General features: G+C 34.1%; 2 pseudogenes; both read right to left on the reverse strand.

Annotated features, from left to right (window-relative positions):
- Window positions 1-268: 268 nt before the first annotated feature.
- Window positions 269-1,091, reverse strand: LOC106330875 (annotated as a pseudogene).
- A 3,451-nt stretch (window positions 1,092-4,542) lies between these two features.
- The window catches only part of LOC106330876, a 7,174-nt pseudogene continuing 5,470 nt past the window's right edge, over window positions 4,543-6,246 (reverse strand).

The raw sequence follows: 6,246 nt of genomic DNA on the forward strand, positions 1-6,246 counted from the left end.
CATCCAAATTCTTTCAAAGAATACTTTTGTAGTACTGTTTCTCCTCGGATCAAAAAATAGAATATAAGAAGCTTGATAGAAACCATACGGAGCAAAAATAAACTCACCAGCATCTGTAGTACCGCTGAAATATATAGAATCCCTCCGTACGCTCTTACATGGTACATGAAGAACAAAGCGTTTCCATTCGTGTCCATGTGCGTCTTCCAAAATATAGAGTTTAACAACATCAAAGGGATGATCATGAGTAACTAAGGCTACCCTTCCCTCATAAGGTATAAAAAAAAAGGGGCCTAAATGGACCCTCATCCGGAAACTTTATAGGATTGAAGTTCAGATTTCGCATCAAAGCTCATTATGATATCTTGATCATCACCAAGAAGACGAGCTTCATAATATATAAATCCATTGAAGCATCGGCCACGTGTTCCAGTTGGGCGATGGACAGGGCAACGTCCTTTGGTTATATGTCTCCATGATTCTTGAATACCCAATGTAAGAACCCGCGACTGATCGTTATATTCTTCAGATGGTACACAAAGTACTTTGTGTTTACCTTCAGTGGATCGTATCCTAATAAGTAAGACCAATCGTTTGGACTCGAGCTGTGTTTACCAAGATGTGGTAAGGCTAAAAACCGTCTCAAGGTTGGGTTCCAAATCTTGAATGCAGATGTTAAAATCAATCCCTGGATGCTCGTGGATCGCCAATATTGCCAATCTAAGTTTGTTATTTCATAACTGTATAATGGAGAATAAGTTGACCTGTCAGGAATCTGATGTGAAGGAAAGAATAATACATATTTTGCGGAATCTGATGAGAAGGTCACCATAAGAGTCGGTGATCGTGAAGTGGACCGAGTCGAGAATGTGCTGATAAAACTAGGTAAGTGTTATAGAAGAAGACCACAGCTTTGAAACACATCGATATCTCATGATTGATTTTGCAGGAAGCCTTGAGAGTATCTCCAAGGCTAGATCAAGAGGAATATGGTTTGGTTGTGATCTTTCATCTCTGGATCTCTCTCGTCTTCTCCTCTTGTTCATCCATGGCTGATTGCTCAACAATACTTTCTTCTTAAAAATCCTCATTCTTAATTTCCTCCAGTTATATTCCCTCTTTAGGGTTCCATATATTTACGCTTAATATAAATTATACATCGTATTTGTATTTAAATAAATTATATAAAGCTTGGTTGCTAATTAATTTTCTCTCTTAGAAAATGTAAAACCAAAAAAATATTTACTAATTAACATGATTGGAACATACGACGATAAAAATTCAAAATTATGACATATGTTAAAAAAATCTCTAAACTATATAATAATATAATAGTAATTTACCTTTTAAAACATCCTAAACCAAAAATTAAGATTTGATTCCTTATAAATAATAGTCAGTTTAATTATATTTTATCTTTGACTGAACGTTAATGTTAATTATATTGCAAAAATTATTTAATTTTTTTTAAGAATACGGATCAATTTATATTGCATGCTTATTTGCTTAGGAACTGCACCATGAAAGATACCGACAATGGTCTTAGAATCAAGAGTTGGGGTGGTTCGTCTCCAAGCACGGCTGTGGTCCTGTGGACATCACCTATGAAGATATTATGATGACAAACGTCAATAACCCAATCATCATTGACCAAAAATACGACTCAAGAGGCGGAGTAAGTATATATACCAGAGAAAATCTCAAACCAAAATAGAGATTTAGTATAATTACTGTTCTTCCGCTAGTTATCTTCTTCGTTCTTCTGTAAAAAATTAAAAATTTGGTATAATAAATTTAACATTTTACCAAAAAAAAAAAAAATCTCAAACCAAAATTGGCGTCAGGAGGTTTCATCGGAGATCTTTGTGACAACGCAAATGTTGTCTTCGTATATTTTGTTTCTAACTGTTATTTTAGTATCATATTTCGACTGATATAAATTAATAATTTAAATAAAAGAATAATATATTTGATTTAGTATAAAATTTTTGAACATAAATATTTAAAATGGATAAAACTAAAACTTAAACAAAAAGTAAATATGTGCTTTCATAATATCAAGAACATGTTTATTATTTTGTATTTGGTATCAACTCTCATATTTAGTCTAATTTGGATATAAACCTAAACCTTTCAAAATAAAAGAATATCACTATTAACTTGTGTGTATACTTCTTTTTGAAGGTTTGTAGTTCGAATATATCACTTTGATTTATAAATTTCATCCCATATATTGTGTAATATTTCTATATTTACTATAAAAAAGCTCGTGTATCTCTCACAAAAATTATTTTGTTATGACTTGTCAATGCCACACTCTCTCTTGCTCTATTTCCGCAACCTCTTATCTTCCATATCTTTGTCGTGGAAACTTTGATTATTTACATTATATCAGTTTGCACATTTCATTATATCTTCCATATTTCACTGTAACTTGTAATATGGAAAATAGGCAAACTGATATAATGTAAATAATTAAAGTTTTTATCTAAGGAAATCAATATCTAAATATTTATTTTTGTAACTTGATATATATACAACTATTTTAGATAGAATAGACAAACTTGAAATAATTTAGAATTGCTGTAAAGTTGTTCTCTATCTTGTATATTTAACAAATTCACTTTTTATTTGTTATATAAAATCAATTCTTATATTTTAAAGTTGTTATTTATTTATTATATTTAATTTATATATAAATGTTTTATAACGGTTTAAAAGGTAAAGATTGATAAAAGAACACTTATTATTTTCTTTTCTATAGCACAAAACTGTTTTTTAAAAGATAAGGGTTTCGTCTCTCTTGATTATAATTGCATAATGTGTTGTGAATTTGTGCTGAGAGTTTTCATACTGTTTTGAATGCGAAGATTTTAACATGGCAAATCAAAATTCAGAATTAAAAAGCTACAAAAACTTCTAATAGCTTCCTTTTGTTATTTCCATAGAGTATAAAAATGATAATTCTTATCCAACACGTTTAGCTGACTAATATAAACAAATACCCAGAGTCAAGCTTTTAGGCTGCAAACATTTCCTCTGTACTTCAAGTGAGACACGACCACACTTGTGATGGTCAGAAAACGACAACTGAACATCCCACTGGATGAGACCAATCATCGAAACAAAAGATCTAACGTTGGAAAGTGTGGCTTGTGCTTGGTGATATCAAACTGAGTTATGCCAAAAGCATCCTTGATGTTAATATCGATCAATTTCACAGCATATAAACAAACTCCAAAGTAACATTCCCCGGGATTGCCAAGTGATAGGCCGTCTGTTCCTTCATGTTTCTATAGTTCACAACATCTCCGGAGGACTTCGAGGCGGCATATGTGATAGGAAAGTTCGTGATCTCAATTTTGTTTTCAAGCCTCTCAAACACTGGAGTCTAGAAACATGAGATTCATCATGAAGGAGGGTGTCACATGCATTTTTTCTGACGGAGAGCAAAGATGGAGAAGCCAAGCTAAAAGTTTCATGAGATCAAAAGCCTTGCATGTGGTGAACCTCTGCGTGAAGTAGTGGAGCCTGTAATTAACACACAAAAAAGAAAAGAAATTCGATTAAAGAACAGAACTTTGAGATCAGGTTAAGAGGCAAAAATGCAAGATTCAGTTACAATATTTATTCCCCTTCTATGACATGACAATCGCCTACACTTAGAACAAAATATAATAAGTTCGATAAATAATAACACTTTAAAATCGGGTTTAGAGGTTAAATGCACAACTCAAGTGCAACATACCCTTCCTATGAATTGATCAACAAATCGAATCTTTACAAGTTAAGAGCTTGTGCTTAAAACAGAGAGAATAATCTTTCACTAAACCACAGTTCAGCAGCAACATTTCATTCTTTATGCAAGGGTGATAACTCCTTGACCCAGGCCAAAACATGAACTAATTTGGTTAATTATTCTAATCTACAAAACCTTTGATGTCGTTTCAAGTGATTCAAAATCAAAATACCAAAAAGAAACAGTATTATTAACCATTGATTTCAAATGGAAAAGCAAATGACCTCATCCACGGCAAGTTGAAAGAAGTGAGAAGCTAAGTCAAAGTTGTATTTAGCTTCAGTCTCTTCGGGAGTCAAAAACGCAAACGTGGTGTATGCATTACCGAGGCAACAAATCGCAGCATGTTTCTTTGGCTCAATCAACAACGCCTCTTCAAGCGTAGTGATGGCCTCTATAACCAATCCATATATCATATCAGATTTTTTTAAATCTTAAAAACTAGATTATATCATGAAAAGCAAAGCCATGTAACGTGAAAGACCAAACTATTGGAAAAACTTTTAGATTGGAGAGTTAGTTTAATATCATCAACAAACAAGTAATGCCATTGTTTCTAAGAGCTTTAAGTCGGTAGCATCTATTACATGCAACAGTTCTAAAGGCACATCAACTGAGGAATAATCAAATAAAAATCACAACAAAAGTGAAAATACATAAGCGAAACATATAGTTTCAGAAGGAAACATTAAGTGTCACTAGAAACAAAAATATTGAAGAGCATTGAGAGAATGAAGGCTGCATTACAAAGAGACGAGACTCTCCATGTGATTTGGGAAAACACTCGTACACTCTGTTCGATTGTTAACTCCATGACTGCGTCGAAATTCATCACTCATAAATCCTTCAAAGAAGGCTTCTCTAGTACTGTTTCTCCTTGGATCGAAATATAGAAAATAAAACGAGTCAGCAAAATTTCTTGGTGCAAAAATAAGCTCACCGCATCAGTAATACCCTTCAATTGCAGATTATTACTCCATTCACTCTTACAAGGTGAATGATGGAAGCATCAACGCTCCATTCATGTCCATCTTCATCTTTCAAAATAAATAACTCAACATCACTATAGGAAAATTTATCATTCGTAACTAAAGCTAGCCTTCCCAGAGCCTGAAACCTAATCGATAACAGTATGCGACCATCGAAATTGATATCGAAAATGATATTGAAAATGAGGGCACTCCGGATAGTTTATAGGACTAAAACTTTCAGATTTGAAATCAAAGCTCATTATAATATCTTCATAATATAGAACTCCATTAAAGCATCTTCCAAATTCTCCCCTTGGGAAATGCGTAGGGCAACGTCCTTTGGTTACTATTCTCCATGAATCTTGAGCTCCCAAGGTAAGAACCAGAGGCAGTATATAATTCTTCCAATAAACTAAGTATAATACTTTGTGTTTATCCTCCAATGGATCATAACCTAGATAAGACTTCCAATTATAAAACCAGTTGGGGACAGGCTCTTCGGGATGTGGTAAGTTGAAAACCCGACGCAAGGTTGGGTTCCAAATCCGGAATCCGCATAATAAAACCAAGCCTTGGACGCTCTCTGATTGGGGATACTGATAATTATAGATGCCTGTCATATGATAACCGTAGATCGGAGGATAAGTGTAAGGACCCGCTCCCGGAGTATTTTTAAATTTGAAGCAAATAAATCGTGAGAGGTTTTTGTCTGCAGGGAGAGTATTTTTTTAAGTGTGGATACACTTGTAATGGTGAAGGTTGGGTATGAAAATGTATTTTAACTAAGTGTCAAATCTTAAGTGAGCTCATGGAATAAATTTGAAACTGGCGGAGCGATGATAAACTGATCATGGAACGATCAGAACATACATGAAGCGAGATCAAGACCAATTAAGGAATGTTCGGCTGTTGGGCAATGCGGGTTCCAAGTAAGGAAAGTTTGACTAGCCATCATTATGGGATAATACAAAAGGAAGGTCGGATCTGCGGGAGTCAGCTAAGAAAAGAATCAAAGATATCAAGTCAAGCCATTGATGGTGATCTTTGACCAAGCCAAATAAGGAAACTGGCATTAAGTGCCCGGCTTGGTGAGAAAGCTTGAGAAATCCTATAAAAGGACTCCTTGAACTCTCATTTCTAGGACAAAACCAAAAAAACATATTTAGAGAGAAATCAGAGCAAGAACGAGTTGGTAGAGAGAGAAATTTGAGAAGAGAGATCAAACGAGGAGGAGCTAAGGAGTTCTTCGTCAGAAACGCTAGGAAGTTCAGAGTTTTCGAATCCTAGAGATTCAGCAAAGGTGAGGACGTGATTCGTGATAGTCCAATAAGAACTATTTGTCCTGTTTTGATTCGATATGATTGTGTTTATGCTTGGATAGAAATTGTTTATGGAAAGTTCGTTCATCGTGTTCATAGGGAAATGTATGATAGAAATTGTTTATGGAAAGTTTATTCATCGTGTTCTTAAGAAATG

The sequence above is a fragment of the Brassica oleracea genome, chromosome C3 (assembly GCF_000695525.1).
Source record: "Brassica oleracea var. oleracea cultivar TO1000 chromosome C3, BOL, whole genome shotgun sequence".
NCBI classification, from domain to species: Eukaryota; Viridiplantae; Streptophyta; class Magnoliopsida; order Brassicales; family Brassicaceae; genus Brassica; species Brassica oleracea.